The sequence below is a fragment of the Elgaria multicarinata genome, chromosome 12, assembly GCF_023053635.1.
Source record: "Elgaria multicarinata webbii isolate HBS135686 ecotype San Diego chromosome 12, rElgMul1.1.pri, whole genome shotgun sequence".
Lineage (NCBI taxonomy): Eukaryota > Metazoa > Chordata > Lepidosauria > Squamata > Anguidae > Elgaria > Elgaria multicarinata.
The window spans coordinates 16,046,144-16,064,573 of NC_086182.1; positions in this window are offsets into that span (position 1 = coordinate 16,046,144).

The following is an 18,430-nucleotide window of genomic DNA, read 5'->3' on the forward strand; positions in this document are numbered from 1 at the left end:
AGAAAGGAAGTAGAATTGCAGCCATTTCACAGCAAGCGAGAAGTCACGTCTATCCATAGGTGGCAGCTTGTCCCCCCCCCCCCCCGCCCTTTATCTAACAAAAGCAGTTACTCCTAGCTCCGGCCTGGAAGATCATTGTTGATGTGGAACAAAGGAACAGTGTTGGTTGTTGTAAGACGAAAGGAATACAGAGCAAGATAACTGTTATGCTAAACCTTATGTTCTGATTGGCTAACACTGTCACTGGGCAAAGCCCAGACACTAACTATATAAGGGTACTTAACTTTCATTTTCTTGGTCTGACCACTCGCCTTTTTTTAGAGCTCAGATCTTGATTTAAATCAGTTAAGCGCTTTTTGAACCCTCTGTCGTTGTGAAAGTAGAGTCGTGCTTTGGGGCTAATTGGATCTCGTCCCCTGGGCAAAGAACCTTTGTCTAACAGGGATATCCCAGAATTCTCCTTTGCTCTGCTCTCTAGGAGGAAAGTAGCCTTTCTCTCTATGGCTCAGTTGCTACTTTTGCCAGCATTGAAGTTTCCACCTGTTCCACAGCTCCTGCGTCTTGACCAAGAGCATGAAGCAGAAATTCAGATGCCTTTACCCATCACTCGAACGCCCTGATGCAGAACAAACAACAACAACTTCAAGTATAACCTGATGGGATCTGAGCTGGCATTGACCAAACAAGAAAGAGATCTGGGATTGTGGTGGACAGCTCGATGAAAATGTCCACCCAGTGTACGGCCGCTGTAAAGAAGGCAAACTCCATGTTAGGCATCATAAGAAAAGGAATTGAGAATAAAACGGCCAGTATCATGCTGCCCTTATACAAATTGATGGTGCGACCACACTTACAATATTGTGTACAGTTCTGGTTACCACACCTAAAAAAGGGATATTATAGAGCTGGAAAAAATGCAGAAAAGGGCTAAAATGATTAAGGGGCTGGAGCATCTCCCCTACGGGAGAAGGTTACATCAACTGGGATTGTTTAGCTTGGAAAAAAAGGAGACTAAGGGGAGACATAATAGAGGCGTACAAAATTATGCATGGTACGGAGAATGTGGACAGGGAGACATTTTTCTCCCTCTCTCAAGATACTAGAACCCAGGGTCATCCCATGAAACTGATTGGTGGGAGATCCAGGACAAATAAAAGGAACTACTTCTTCACACAGCGCATAATTAAATTCAATGAACAAAACACCTACGGGAAGGGCTGCTCTAAACAAAAAAAGAAGTAGGTGGCTCTAAGTTGTTCGTCATCAGTTTTCCACAACCCCACAGTCACCTCTGCATATCCTATTCTCCATCCTGTCCTCATGGTTTATCTGCTTTGGCAGAATGAGAATTTCACTGGTACTTTCTGCCTCCTTAGGGAGGATGTGGCGTTAAGGCTGGCGAGCCTTAACTCCCAATTTCCCCGCTTTTTGGTGCTTGGTGGAAAAGTGTACGGCCTTAACGTTGTTTTATAAACCGTAGGTTTTTTGTTCATTGAATATATATATATATATGGTACAGAGCAGGGGTGGGCAACTTATGGCTCTCCATGTTTTGGCCTACAACTCCCATTGGCCCTAGCCAGTCTTCCCAATGGCTGGGATGTTGCTAAGCCTGGATCCAAATCTCTTCCCCGGGGCATGCTGGGAATATTGCATCCTCATCTGCACATTACAGGAAGGGGGCAGTGTTGCAGTTAGTTAAGGCGTGGGGATTTGGGGCATAGCTATCCTTAGGATCTCCATTCCCTACAGTGTGGTTTCCTGCTCCTCCCCTTCCTTTCCTCCCTTCTCTCTCTCTCTCTTTCTCTGACCTCTTCCATTGCTGGGAACAGTTGTATTCGCTCTCTCTCCTGCTGGTGTAACAGAATACAAAGAAATGAAACGAACAAGCTTTGTCTGAAACTCTACATTGTACCTGCATTTCTATCCAAGAATATTGTGAGTAAACCATTTAGCTTAGCTTAACTAAAGAAAAGTGTGGTCTCCTTTTTTTCTCTCTCTTTTTTTTTAGCCTTGTTTTTTAGCCTTTTGTTTTTCTCTGCTAAACTACCCTTCTAACATCAGGCATCCTTACCAAATAATTCCCATCAGGCACCAGATCCCTGAGTGTCCATGGATGCCAATGGAATATTTTCAAGGTTTACAACTGGGGAGTTAACACTCCACTCCCCGCATACTGGAACACACCCAAACACCTTCCTGCCTGACAATTAAACTTAAGCAGGTGAAGCCTTGGAAGCTTTTCTTCTACTTCCATGGGGTGAGGGAAATTTTCTTCTAAGAGTGGGCAGTGTCAGAGGGTCCTGGGGCTAATTTCTGACACCTGAAACCCACCAGGCACTGCATCACCATCCTGTCACTGAAGTCACAGCCAAATTACCACAAAAACCAACATCTTCACTTGAACAAAGGCTTATGCACCATGTTTTAATACAAAATCACACTCCCACAAGCCCCAGGGAGTGCAAAATTGCATTAAAACCAGGCACGCGCTCCACACCTCCTTTGTTTTAAAGTGGAACTGTGCCCCTTTTTTTTACCATCACTGACTTGCTGCGAAATTTTAAAGCTCAGCAGCAGTGGCAACTTGGGGACAGTATGGGAGGCGAAAATGCCAGGGGCTGTTTGAGAAGAGGGATAGAAGGAGGAGGAGAAGGAGGCAGCAAAATAATTGCAATTGAAAGGAACTTGCTGATTTGGGGCGATTTTAGACAAGGTGCACATTAATAGAACAATTTATTTTATTTTGAGGTGATAACCACCCCTTCAAAAAACAGGGGGGGGGGACACCCAAAAGCCAAAAGTCTGAATAGTATAAGATGAAAAGAATTGACCTGAGACTGGGTGGCTAACATTTTTTACAAATTCTAATGAAAATAAAATGAATACCCACTATGAGTCACTTATTGTTTTTATATATTTTTAAAAATCAACTCTGACTTGTTGTTTTGTTGTCAATTTTATTTAGCTAATATTCAGTCAAGGTAATCATGTGCAGGTCTACTCGGAAATAAGTCCCACTGAATTCAATGGCACTTACTCCCTTGTTAGTGTGCATAGGGTTGCAACCCAAATCAGAAAACAGGACTAACTCGATTTTTTTATATATACACATACAAATAGAGAGCCAGTGTAGTGTCGTGGCTAAAGTATTGGACTGGGAATCGGGAGATTCAAGTTCTAGTCCCCACTTGGCCATGGATACCCACTGGGTGACTTTGGGCCAGTCACAGACTTTCAGCCCAACCCACCTCACAGGATTGTTGTTGTGAGGATAAAATGGAGAGGAGGAGGATTATGTACGCCGCCTTGGGTTCCTTGGAGGCTAAAAGGTAGGATATAAATACAATAATTAATTAATTAATTAATACCCATACATATATGTTGAATTTTCACTTGATTACACAGATACACAATCACCCCAGTTTCACTTTACTGGTAATGAGGACAATAAGGGAAGGGCACCCAGTGAAGAACTGAATCTCTCGGCAGGCACGTGGCTGTTAACAAGCAGGAATTGGAGAGGTGATCAATTATCCATATGAAGGAACCATGACAAGTTTTATCAGACTTGGCAGTCTCTGATAAAAATTCATTCTCACTGCACAGCATGTACCTACTGAAGGTTTTTTACCATTATTCTTTCCTTTTTTAAAAAAAATCCAGTTCTCTGATTTTACTGAGATCAAGATATAATGTAGATGCTACATATTTGCAAAGCTCCTTGGAGCAAACTATCCTAATTCCACATATACTATAGCCCTGCTCATACCTTCCCTACCACACACAGTCTCAAGGAATGGAAGGAAGAATGGGACCGTGTCAGTGACCCTGATGTCAACCCCTACAGGCCCCCAGCTCCAACATCTTCATGTTTGCTGGAGCATTTGTAAAGGGCAGCCTATGTATGTGCAACTTTAAGCATGAAAGGCCTACACTGTTATGGCCTAGGACCAGAATCCCTCAGAGATTGAAGTCTCCAATGACAGTGACTCCAAGGAGGCATCAGAACCAGACTCTTGTCCTTCTGAACTGGGGCCCACTACCTTGGGCACCATATCCTATCCTCATGACCCCCATGAAGTCCCACTGCCCCCTGACTCTGAGGAGTGGACTTCAGGCTCCTCTAGTGAACAGGATAGTCCCAAACTGACTGCTCACTTCTCCATCCCTCACTCCTCAGGAGAAGCAACTGCTTATAGCAGCCTCTCCCCCAACCTAGTAGCCTCCAGACTGCAACTGAACTTGCATGGCCCATCTGGAAGGACCTACAAGAAAAGGCCACTGCCCCTTCAACAGCCAGATACAGCACCCGAGGGGCTGGAGCTTCCAGCAGGAGTTGTCTGGCCTAGCCATAAAACCCTGCCAGTTGCCCCTGGTCAGCACTCTCTCTCCAGGATTGCTGTCTATGGTCTTGAAATGAACCCCCAAGGCCTAGATTTGATCCACCTGGCTGTCTCACATCATGTTTCCTCACTTCCGCATCGCCCAGAGCAGATGATACAAACCAAGGTGGAGCATGCTGTGCACGTGATTTGGAAACCAGCGTGATTAGGTTCCAAGACACACTTTAGCATTATGTTCACACATTACTCATATGCCTAGGCTAACTGTGGTTAAAGGGGGGCACTAGGGCTTATTTATTTATATAGCACCATCAAGGTACATGGTGCTGTACATAGGCTTCACGGGGGACTGCTCCTCCTACCCCTGCTGTCCCTGTTGCCATCTTTGGCATAACTTCTGTAGCAATGTGGCCTCCTGTTCTCATTGAGTCTTCTTCACAATTTAGAACTCTGCATAGTCATAGTTAAGAACAAAAGAAGAGCCATACTGGATCAAACGAAGGGTCCATCTAGTCTGGCGCTCTCTTCACACAGTGGCCAACTAGCTGTCAACAGAAAACCCGCAAGCAGGACATGGTGCAACAATGCCCTTCCTCACATGTTCCTCAACAACTAGTGTAAGGCTTACTGCCTCTGATACTGGAGGTAGCACATAGCCATCAGGACTAGTAGCCGTTGGTAGCCTTTTCTAAATCATGCAGATTGATCCTGGTAGTACATCAAGCTTCCTGCTGAAAAAGTTATCCCAAACATGGCAACAGCAGGGGCAGCAGCAGCAGCAGCATGACTTGGCGAGGGAATGGAGCAATTCAGCCTCACTGTTCTTTTCACAGTAGTTAAGGCTATCCTGGGAGTGGTGTGCGAGCTTCTGTGAATGCCATTGTACATGGATTGGGACTGCTTCACAGATATTCTGGTGACCGTAAGGATGTTGAGGGTGGGACCAGTGAGACCACCCCCACAGGCCCATTCTCCCCTCCATCCACTGAAGCCAGATGTGAAGTTGAATTTATGGATACAGTTACTGATGGGATTTGTATTGGGTGGTGATGAATTGTAGAAAAGATATTTGGCTCATGGTGGATGCCTCAATGATAACAGCAGGTCAGCGTGTGGCACCTATGAAATAGGCAAATTCCCAACTCCAATACACCATAGTTGTGTTATTTCCCATGTGCCCTTTGCCTGTACCATATACCTTCAGAGTGATTGCAGGACCCAGAATAACCAAGAGCTCTGTTGCATTGACCTATGATTCTCCTACCTTCACCTGGCATGCTGCCCATTCGTTGTGATCTTCTCCTGGCACTGTCCTATACTCTGGGGCTGAACTCACTTTCCAGGCCAAAGCTTTCCTCTTTATTTTTGCCCCATGCTTGCCACATAGAACTTCACTCTCTGCACAATGTCCCCTTCTGAGACCAAGCTAAGAGCCAAGGGCATTTTGACAAGTCATTGCTAAGCACCATTTCACGTCCAGCTTGCCTCCTGCATAGCCTGTTCAATGGTGGTTCAGCCTATCTTGCACCTAGCCAGCTTCCTTATTTTGTCTTCCCTTTTTCTGTACCTCCCTCCATGTTGGTTATTTTCTATAGTTCAGTCAAGATCTGAAGAGAGGCATTGAGTTCTGTTTATGCAACTGAATTCTGTATCATGTGATCAGAAGCTTGTGGGAGCTGGGACAGCAATTGCCCTCTTTGAGCCAACAAATAACTGTGAACTCACAGGACGTGAAGCCCCTGTCTCTCTCCCCCACCCCCACCCCACCCCTGCTTCAAATCCACTCTGAATTACTTTGAGCTTTTCTGCATGAGACATTTCTTGTGCACTTGTCAGTCCCTATTCATGGTTGTTTATGGGTTCCTTAGACAATGCCGAGACCCTCTAGTTTTGTTTACTGTTTAAACTTTCAGCAAGCTTTTTTCAGAGCAGAAAAAATGAGGTATTAGTTGGTAAACTGGTGTGTGTGCGCACCTGTTGAGATTCCAAGCCCTCCCACCAAGATGTCAGACAGTAAAGATGTCTGCTGTGCAATCGACACAGCTTTATTCAGTAAATAGGTATCTCTTCACACTTGAAGGGAGTGTGAGTGCTAGGAGCTAGCCTCTAAGCTAAATTAGCTTAACAAAGAAAGTTGCTTATCAACTAAATGGACAGTTTCCCACAGTGCCTAACAGGCTTTTACCAAACCCCTCCTTCAGGGAGGGTCTTGAAGTTGTAACTTCTGGTGAGCAGCTAACCTAGCGGACTGCCTCCCACCTCCTCTCAATTCCACCCACTTGACTCTGTGGCGGATTCTGGGCTCTTTCATTTCCAATGTTCCCTCCCCTCTGACAAAGACTGAGTTCCCAGGGGTGGGGAGGATGATCTCTGAGCCTGGCCCTCCTGTCCGATAAGCTCCTAAGAAGATTCCTGCTTGACTCCTGGGGAATTTCCTCCCCTGCTTCCTGTCATGGGTGGTCATCTTCTTCAGGCTCTGAGTCTGATTCAGGATACACACACACACAAAAAAAAACCAAGCCTCATCCTGACAGCGCCATGCCTCTGCCCAAGATCTTCATATTTCCATGTTGATCGAGTAAGTATGTACACATATGTGTGTTTGCACATATGTGTCACTGAGGACATGCAGTGATGTCGTGGCCTTCTTGGTAGGGATGCACAAATCTGTCAATTTTGGTTTCGAAGCTATCCATCTACAGCCATTTCCCACCTGCCTTGCTATGGGCATGTTAGCAGCTCAGGTGGAGAAAGAATAATGGGTGGAAGACCCTTCCGTTTTACAGCAGAATGAACCTTTATTCAAGATCCTGATTAATTCTGCTGCTCAGCAACTCTCATCCCAAGATACGTGGCATTCAGGTACACAGTCAGCATGGCTGGACCCTTTTCTCCTCTGCTTTTCCCCTCTTTATGTTTGCTCGCAATTTAATCAGTAAAGTGGCAAGGGATGCCCTTGTTTCCCCCAAGTCTGACTGATGTTCAATCAAACAAATATTTGCACTTTAAAAATTGTTTGGCGGCTGCTGCTCTCTCCAGAAGGCTATGGGAGAGTTTAGCCCGCAGAACCTCTGCCAAATCGGTCTTACTGAACCGCCAATCCACCAAGCCCTGAATGTCAGACAACACATAGGCATTCTGGCCATTGAATATCACAGCGATGGCCGAGCTACGTGAAATGACTTTGTTCTCTTAGGATACAAGAACAATCGCAGAATTTGTCAGTTTAACAGCATCTGGTGCTATGACACAGATTATTTAATAGGCTTTTTTTTAAAAAAAAAAAAGAAAAACTGGCTGCAAGATTCTTCCTCCACCCACCCAGAACTTGGCTATGCTCCACTAATATCCCCTGAAAAAGCGGAGAAGACAGGCTGTCGATTTGCATGCTGCTTTGAAATAAAGAAGCAAATCTTTTGCTGCAGGTCACACTGCCTATTGGGAGTTTAAAAGAAAAGAAAAGAAAAACATTTTCGTAAGTGCAGCTTTTCCCAATAGGGTGGCCTCTGGATGTGTGGAACTATATTTTCAATCATCCCCACCCAATGGTCATGGGGTTGGTTTGTTTATTTTATTACATTCATATGCCGCCCCATAGCCGAAGCTCTCTGGATGGTTTACAAAGACTAAAAACACTGAACATTAAAAACAGATACAAAAATTAAAAGCATAAAAAGCATAAAAACAGATTACATACCAACTCAACATACGTTGTTAAATGCCTGGGAGAAGAGAAGAGTCTTAACCTGGCACCAAAAAGATAACAATGTTGGTGCCAGGCAAGCCTCGTTGGGGAGATTGTTCCATAATTAGGGGACGGGGGCACCAGTGAGAAGGCCCTCTCCCTTGTCGCCATCCTCCAAGCTTCTCTTGGAGGAGGCACCTGGAGGAAGACCTTCGATGTTGGGCGTAGCATACGGGTAGGTTCATGTCGAGAAGGTTTATGAGAATTATACTCCAGGTTGTGGAAGGCTGTACTTTACCACATGTAAGTCTCACTGTATTTATGAATGGGCTTGCTCTGAAGTAAATGTTCATGGGATTGCTACTGTTAGGCTCACCCTTCTTAGTGTGGGTGCTACTCTAGCATGGCTCATTCTTGTGCCAATTGTATGTAATTCCCCATAAAATGCTGCTGTGGCAATGAAGCTCCCATGTGGTACAGACCTTCTGACATTCTCTCTCTCTCTCTCTCTCTCTCATTCTCTGTCTCTTTCTAATCCTCCTTTTCACATCTCCTGATTTCACTGAAGTTTTTAATTCCTTGTCTCAGAATACAAACCTCGGCAATTCATAATGGTCACCTCCCCAAAAAACGTGCACATCAAGGCCCCTGCGTGTTGGATTTTCATCTGGGCCAAAGAAGAATTCTTTGCAAAGAATTTGCAAAATGGATATGTTAGTGTAGTGTTACACCAGCTTATCCGAGCAGTTCTGCTGGTGAAAAGACAAATGTTCTAGGAATGGGCTCTATGGTTCTTGCTATAGAAATCTCATTCCTAAACCATCCCCAGAGTAACCTAGGAAACAGTGCTTAGAGGCTCCTGTCTGCTTCCTAAGATGCTCTAGAAACTATGTTTCTATGACAGAAACCACAAAGCCTATTCCTAGAGCAGTTTTTCCCCGTTTCTTCCTATTTTATTTTCCTGTAAATGTTCCAGGTACCAGGGTTGGACGTCAGGATCCTTCAGCAAGAGACTCAATTAGAGGAGGGAGAAAGGCTAGGAGCCAGGGTTTTTGGATGGATGGATGGATGGATGGATGGATGGATGGATGGATGGATAGATTGAGGATGGAAGTTCCTTAGCAGAGAGTTGGTTTTACCTGACCAAAGGACATGCCAGGCCTCTGAAATGCTCTTGGTCAGAAGTTGGATTTTAGTGAGCGGTATGTGCATGTGTGCCGTATGTGCTAGGGTGACCATATGGAAAGGGGGATAGGACTCCTGTATTTTTAACAGTTGTAGAGAAAAGGAAATTTCTGCAGGTATCATTTGTATGCATGCAGCACTGGGTGAAATTCCCTCTTCATCACAACAGTTAAAGCTGCAGGAGCCCTGGCCTCTTTTGTATCTGGTCAAGAGGACAGGGCTCCTGCAGCTTTAACTATTCTGATGAAGAGGGATTTTTACCAGGTACTGCATGCATGCAAATGATACCTGCTGAAATTTCCTTTTCTCTACAACTGTTAAAAATACAGGAGTCCTATCCTCCTTTCCATATGATCACCCTAGCACATACCACACACATGCAGACATGGCTCACTAAAATCCAACTTCTGCCCTGTCCTCCTTTTCATGTGGTCACCCTAGTAAGTGCATATGTCTTTGTGTGTATGCCTGTAGACAGATGTTTGTCCACACACAGGTGTGACCCCTGCCACCCCAGTAGACAGACAGACTGCCTTTTCAGGAGTGAAACGTTTGTGCATCCCTGCTATAGCCCTTGGCATATCTCAAGTGCAATGGACGTCACCTAGGGATGTCAGAGAAATCTGCAATGGATTCAAATGAATTTGTACTTCTATTAATCCAACCTGCAGATTCCACAGTGGACCAGATTTTTCTGACACACCCAAATTCTGTTGACTTTGTTTCACTTTGGGGAAGGATTTGCACTTTCGCACTTACCCAAATCTGATAATGAGCATTAATGAACGTGAATTAGATAAAATCCCAACCCACCCAACCCAAAAAAGTGAAGAAACGTTCTGCAACTGATGCAATTAGCACATTTGCACAAGTGAGCATTTGCAGAAATGCAAATTGGAGCAAATCGAATAAAATACTTGTTAAAAACATACAAACATGATTCTGTCAATGAGCCTGACCAGCCGCAAAACACAGACAGAATGGATTAAACAAAATCCATACAGCCCTAGAATCATCCAGCAACATGACTGAACTCTGATGATACGGCAGGAACTTGAAACGGCAGCTGCTAAAGCAGATTCCTCAAATGCCCATCGTGCAATTTGCGCTTTAATTGCAGTGGGCAGGAGGGGAGGATAATCCAAATATTTAAGCATTGTTCTAGTTTGCAACATAAATTAAAATTAATTGGAAGCTTTGTTTGCTAGAAATACCTGAGCGTCTGGCTGCTATTTACCCAAACAGCCCATTGTAGTTAGACAAACTCTATCTATAATACTGTTACTTCCAATGGGGTCACGTAACACCTAGGGAAAGAAAAGGCATGTTTCATTTTTCACACCACAGAGACAAATCAGATGTTTAGTGTGGTCCCATAGCCAGAATATTTTAGTGAAGGAACTTACAGGGATAAAGAATGACTTCAGAATTATTCTTAACTACAGCTAGCCTCATAGATTTAACGTTATTTAATTGTATTAAATATTAAAATGATTTTTCATTGGCACAGTGGTGGAGCTAATTTGTCTGTTCTGACATTTGTCCATTCATTGAAATAGACTCATGAAGTCTATGCAACTGAAGCTACTGATTAAACCCCATATATGTCTAGCGGGAGGGGTTAGACAGTACCTGTCAAACTACTAATAGGCACTCATCTCATTATAAACTCCCCAAAGATAACCATTTCATACCCTTTCTAACGCAAAATTGGCGTGGATTATCTTCCAGCCAACCTCTTCTAAAATGCATAGTTTCAGGTCAGTCTAATGAGCCATTTTCTCACTGACCCTGCTCAGATGACATGCTAAGCCATGGTTCTGAAGCATTTGAGCTAAACAGTACAGCTTAGTGAGTTGTGTGAACCATGAGTTAACCATGTCATGTGAACCATTCCTAACCATGGTGGCTATTTAACCATGGTTTAAACATGCTCACTAACCATTTGCTGCAAAATGGTTAGTGGCCTTGTCTGAACAGGACCATTATAAGCCATATAGAGCCTACTCCCCACCATCATTTCTGGTTATAATTGTAGGATGAGATTCAGTTGATTCACCCTTAATATAGGGCCTTGAACTGAATCCTATCATTTTAGATTTGTAAAGAGCCTTAGAAATTGCCTTGTCCAAAGAACAACCTCCTCCATTCTTTTCAAGGTTTTGTGAGGTTGTTTGCCAAGACATCATGTCTACATTTGAACGGTTTGCCCACAATGTCATATGTCTCTGGAGATATCATTGACATTGATGTCATCTGTATAGCAAGCACAGCAAAGTTTCTGTGGGAAGATATATGGAGTTTTGATGGGATTTTTCTCCCTGAAAATATTTGTCCCGTTGACATCATTGGGATTTAGCAATCCACTTAGATGCTAATGTGAGAGTGTTTCTTAGCTGATTTGCAAAATTCCTCAAGTGTACAACTTCTGCCGGCAACAAGCAAGCGGAAGTGAAATATTTTGGCCCTGTATAGTGCTAGATTTTTTCAATACTTGTCTTGCTTTGATTTCTCCACAGCTGGAATGTCACGTAATATACGGTTACAAGAAAAAATATGTTGTTTGGCTAACATCTGCTTTGACTTAATGGTAGAACAGGAGTAAGCCTGTGTGCACCAGTTGCTGGGGAACATGGGTGGGAGGGTGCTATTGCACCATGTCCTGCTTTGTTGGTCCCTGGCCAATGGCTGGTCGGCCACTGTGTGAACAGAGTGCTGGACTAGATGGACCCTTGGTCTGATCCAGCAGGGCTCTTCTGATGTTCTTATGTTCTTATGAGTTACCTACCTAAACAAATACCCTAGAGAGGTCTTACCCAAGGTGGTGCCTAAGATAGGTATGGATGGACACCAGCTGAAGGCCCACACCCAACAGGGGCCCACTGACAAAAGCCCCTTGGACCTGTTCCTCTTCTTCACCATTGCAACCTGCTTCTTCACATAAGAACGTAAGAACCTGCCTCTCCTCTGGCTCAGACAACAGTGAAAAGGAGGAGCAGGAGATGCCCCTCCCAACTTGCTCACTGGCTCTCTGCCTGTCAAGCAAATGGTAGCAATGATGAGAAAGAAGAGGAGGAGGAGGAGGAGCAAGAACAACTAGTAACAACGGGCATGAGAAGGTAGAGCCACCAAGGAAGGGGGGGCACTGGATGTGTCTTTGGCCAAAGGGCCCTCAGAAACATGGATCCAGCATGAGCTCCAGCTATTGAGCAGTATAGAAATGTAATAAATAAATAAATAAATAAATAAATAAATAAATAAATAAATAAAATGCTGGTGCCCTCCAGATATTTTTTAATACAGCACCTATCATCCCCAGTCAACATGGCCAGTGGTTATGGCTGATGGGAATTGTACCCCAAAACGACCTGCTGGGCATTAATTTAGTCTGCCCTATTTATTTATTTATTTATTTATTTATTTATTTATTTATTTATTTATATTTCATTTCTATACTGCCTAATAACTGAAGTTCTCTGTGCAGTTTACATAAAAGACTCTAGAAATCTGCTTGTGCCTCTAGCAATCAGGACCAGCTCAAGATTGCTATTTGTTGGTTTCCTTACTGATTTGCTCCATAGGCAAATTTAAAATGTCACTCATACCACCCCTTTGCCTCTTATCATATCCTACTAGTGTGCATGGTGGTAATACGCAAAATGGCCAACAGAGCCATCTTAAAGATGTCCACTACAAAATAAATGCCATTGTTTTCAATGGGGCTTCCTCCCATGAAACGGAGTATAGGATTGCAAACCAAGAATTAAGCAGGTTACTGTTTTCTCATTTTTTATTTTCAATGGTTGTCGTATCTTTACTTCTTCTCTATTATTTCAACATTTATGCCCTGGGTGGCCAATGGAGGCCAGACGGAATGCAGGAGCTATTACACCACTCATGATCTGCTAAAGTGCCTCTGTGTCCCTTCTTGCAAGTGTGTATGCACTGGCTCACTCCCCCAAAAATGTTCCCACAACTGAGACAGGCACCTCTGGGATTTTGGCACTCTGGGTGATTGCGAAGTTTGTCTTGCCGGCAGTTATAATTTACATCTACCTCCCTGAGGCCGTACTAATTAGCATCTCCAGCAACGCTCATTGTCATCTTGTTATGCATGTAAGAAAAACATGAGTTCACATTTAAAAATATGATTTTCTTATCATTCCTTCTTTCTTTTGGGGTGTCCAGGTAGACTCAAGAAGTGTGGAATTATGCACCAAAATAAATCCAGAACCAGAAAGGAGTACTTTATGCAGTTTGAACAGATTATGTATTTGTCAGGTAGAGATTTCAGCAAGACCGGCAGGGCCTTCCAAGTTGTAGTTAGATTTAATTAGAACTAGTTCGGAATGTCAAAATCTGTGCAAACTTATCTCTGTCAGGGTTCTCAGGGGAGAAGCTTCACTCACTCCTTGTCTCAGTCTTGAGGCTGTAAGATTTCTCTGGAAATGGATAAAGTGTTTAGAAAGGGGGGAGCTTTATTGAAGGAGTCACTCAGATTGTACCCCAAAACGACCTGCTCGGCATCAATTTAGTCTTGGTGGGCTGAGCAGTGCCACCCTGTTTGGACAAGGGCATAGCTTATGGGCCAGAGCCCCGGTCTGTCAAGTGGTTTTGAACAGGCCCACACCTCCCTTTATAAGCTGCTTCACTGGTCCCACCCTCAACAACCTTACGGTCACCTGAATATATGTCAAGGAGTCCCAATGCATGTACAATAGCATTCACAGAGGCTCACACATCAGTCACAGGATAGCCTTAACTACTGTGAAAAGAACAGTGAGGCTGAATCGCTCCATCCCCTCACCAAGTCACGGTGCTGCCCCTGCTGTTGCCATGTTTTGGATAACTTTTTCAGCAGGAAGCTTGATGTACTACCAGGATCAATCTGCATGATTTAGAAAAGGCTATCAATGGCTACAAGTCTTGATGGTTAAGTGCAACCTCCAGTATCAGAGGCAATAAGGCTGTGTTACGTGATGTGCTCTCATTAGACCCATGTACAAACTTGCACACGTTCTAATGAGACTTACACCCGCTTATAAGGAATCTTTTTACATTGGCAATAGAGCGTCTGTGGCTAAGTAAGGCAATTCTTACTCAAGAAACTTACAGCACTGAAGGGGATAACGCCACAATGGCACATTTATTGAGGTTGAAACAAATACAAAGGCACAAACTAGTTTTGGGGAAATTAGCTGAGCAAGTAGAAGCTTAGAAGCAGTTTCAAGACTGAAAAATAGACTTTTTGAGACTTAAGAGCATACACACAGAGACAGCAGGGGAAAGAGTAGAGGGAATCTTTAAAGGCAATATACCTTTCCTTGGGCTGCAGCCCTTTCCTGTAGAGCAGAACTGGAGAGCATTGCAACTCTTAGTCTTAGGTGAAGAGGAAAAGAAAACAGCGAGGCAAAGCACTCACCCATGGCAGCTTGCTCTCGCAAGCTGGAATGTATAGTCTATTCTGTGCTTCTGGTTCAAAAGGGAGAGAGAGCTAGCCTCCTTCTTCCCTCTAACTTGAGGATTTTTTGTATGATCTTATCTAAAGATCTACTTGCTATGGGAACAAAAGAGGGTGATTTGGGATGATGGCTGTACTTGATGCAGCCTGGAGTTCAGCAACAGGGCTACATTAGCATGTGTTTGTTGTTGTTTATTCGTTCAGTCGTTTCCGACTCTTCGTGACTTCATGGACTAGCCCACGCCAGAGCTTTCTGTCGGCTGTCACCACCCCCAGCTTCCCCAAGGTCAAGTCTGTCACCTCCAGAATATCATCCATCCATCTTGCCCTTGGTCGGCCCCTCTTCCTTTTGCCTTCCACTTTCCCTAGCATCAGCCTCTTCTCCAGGGTATCCTGTCTTCTCATTATGTGGCCAAAGTACTTCAGTTTTGCCTTTAATACCATTCCCTCAAGTGAGCAGTCTGGCTTTATTTCCTGGAGTATGGACTAGTTTGATCTTCTTGCAGTCCACGGCACTCTCAGAATTTTCCTCCAACACCACAATTCAAAAGCATCTATCTTCCTTCGCTCAGCTTTCCTTATGGTCCAGCTCTCACAGCCATAGGTTACTACGGGGAATACTATTGCCTTAACTATGCGGACCTTTGTTGTCAGTGTGGTGTCTCTGCTCTTAACTATTTTATCAAGATTTGTCATTGCTCTCCTCCCAAGAAGTAAACGTCTTCTGATTTCCTGGCTGCAGTCAGCGTCTGCAGTAATCTTTGCGCCCAGAAATACAAAGTCTGTCACTGCCTCCACGTTTTCTCCCTCTATTTGCCAGTTATCAATCAAGCTAGTTGCCATGTGTATGACCAGGTAAAACTCTTGCCATCCAGCATTCATATTCTGCTTCGTTTTACCCCTACTTTTGTCTCTGGGGAATGCATTTGAAGAAGTCTATCAGGAAATGGTTACTTGACCTAGGCCTTCTGTGAATGCTCTGTCTGTAGGTGGGGTTTTGGGTCGCTTCAAAATGGAGTCAGAAATGCTCACAGAAGCTACCTTGTAACACCTGTATGTACTAGTTGTTGAGGAACCTGGGTGAGATGGTGCTGTTGCACCATGTCCTACTTTGTTGGTCACTGGTTGACACCTAGCTGGCCACTGTGTGAACAGAGTGCTGGACTAGATGGACCCTTGATCTGATCCAGTATGGCTCTTCTTATGTTCTTATATACTTGTTCCCATGCACTGCTGAAATTGTGAACAGGCTGTTCCACCCATTGCCCCTTCGCATTGTCGCTCACAACACCCGTACACCTTTCAATGAAAAGCCAATGAAGCCCCAGCATTTCTCTTCCAGGCAAAGCACTTGGAAGAAATGTGTCAGGAAGGAATGATTCTGCCAGCGGAGCAGAAGGAAAGTTTTGTTTACGAGACACCTGCCCAGAATCTACATCCCTTTGTTCATCTGCTTTTGCGGTTGTTTCTGCAAATTCCGGTAGAACCCACAGCAGCAGAAAAGAATTATTTCCCTCCGGTTTCAACAGCAGGGATGCTCGCTTGGAACGCTTTGCTTGCATGGGAAATGAACCCCTTGATTTCTGTTCTCATTTGCAGGCATGGTGTAGGTTGGTACTTGTAACGTTTTCTTTTCCAAAGCTCCCCAGTTGTGTTTGTTCAAAACTGCACAATGTAACAATGCCAGGCAGTGGGTGCAGGGAATGGCACTGGCGTCTCTCTAGGAAGCCACCATTTTGAGACTCCTTCGCATGTAAAGACATTCTTTATTTTATTTTTTGTCATTATAAATCCCCCCTCCAAAGCCAGAGAAACTCCTGTGTGCATCAGGCTTTGATTACCGAAGCACCGAGCTCTGTCCCTGTGTATTTTCTCCATCTCTGAAACAAAGCCACTAAATTGGCTGCCGTGGGTTGTAATTGCAGGGAGGTTCATCAGATAGTGCAAAGGATGTTTTCCCCCGCTCCAGCTCTAAAGCAGCAGGAGCCCTAGAGAAGTTTCTAAGCCGATTCTCACAACAGTTCTAGCAGCTGCCGCGGTAGGTAGAAATGATTATCTCCTTGCAGCTTTGGAAAGCCAGGGAGGAACATTATGTAAAGAGGAACATAGAAGACTTTGCCCAATTTTATGCTTCGCTCTGCCACTGACTCATATGCTCCATTGGTTCATAGTTTGCAGGGACAGGGCCCATTTTGTGGGATTTATCCATGGTAAATCATCATCCCTATTACAGAAGCCTAGAGTAAAGAACATAGAATCATAGAATAGCAGAGTTGGAAGGGGCCTACAAGGCCATCGAGTCCAACCCCCTGCTCAATGCAGGAATCCACCCTAAAGCATCCCCGACAGATGCTTGTCCAGCTGCCTCTTGAAGGCCTCTAGTGTGGGAGAGCCCACAACCTCCCTAGGTAACTGATTCCATTGTTGTACTGCTCTAACAGTCAGGAGGTTTTTCCTGATGTCCAGGTGGAATCTGGCTTCCTTTAACTTGAGCCCGTTGTTCCATGTCCTGCACTCTGGGAGGATTGAGAAGAGATCCTGGCCCTCCTCTGTGTGACAACCTTTTAAGTATTTGAAGAGTGCTATCATGTGTCCCCTCAATCTTCTCTTCTCCAGGCTAAACATGCCCAGTTCTTTCAGTCTCTCTTCATAGGGCTTTGTTTCCAGACCCCTGATCATCCTGGTTGCCTTCCTCTGAACACGCTCCAGCTAAGAAGAGCCCTGCTGTTTCAGACCAAGGGTCCATCTAGTTCAACGTTCTGTTCACACAGTGGCTGCCCAGCTGCCCATAGGAAACCCACAAGCAGGACATCAGTGCAAGAGCACCCTCCCACCCATGTTCCCCAGCAACAGGTATTTATTTATTTATTTATTTCTATACCACCCAATAGCCGAAGCTCACAAAAATTAAAACCATGGAGTACAGCTTCAAGTATAAACTATGGAAACTTCAATCACAATATAAAATCACAATATAAAAGTACAACTGGAATAAAATTGAGCAGCAATGCAGAGTTTTTATACATTTAAAATACAGATTTAAATAGCAGAGTTAAAACCAGTATGATAAAATGCTAAATTACTGGGGAAATAAAAAGGTCTTCACCTGGCGCCGGAAACAGTACAACATAGGTACCAGGTGAATGTCTCTAGGGAGCTCATTCCTAAACTGGGGTGCCACAGCAGAAAAGCTCCTCCTCCTGGTAGCCACCCACCTCACTTCCTTGGGCAAGGGTATGCTACCTCTGATACTGGTCGTAGCGTATAGCCATCAAGACTAGTAGTCACTAGCCAGGACTAGTTGGAGAGGGGTGTCTTGTCAAACCAGAAGCAAAGAGGGAAGGCACTATGTGCATTGCAGAAACAAAAGAGAAATGGCATCTCAAAAGTGTCTGAGTTTATGAAAGCTCAGCACATTTAGGAAGTACAGTTTCATTGTTCGGGATGGGGTGCGTAATTTGCCAACACTGGCGGGAGATCCAGGGACAGAGCATGAAGGAGCATGTGTCAGGCTCCAGGCCAGAGGGTTGCCCCTTGCAGGCTCTGCATGAGCAGGGGAGCAAAGTTAAGACCATTGCTACTGAAGCTATGTTGGTAGAAGCTGTCATCTGCCTCTTGGTTTCTGTCCAGGGTGCTGAAGAGCCTTCGTGCAAACAACTGTCTTTGTTTTTCTTTGTGACCTTGAGTGGTGGCTCGGATTTCGGTAGTGCTGTGAATTCATTCTGGGTTATGAACCAGCCAGAAACTTTGGAT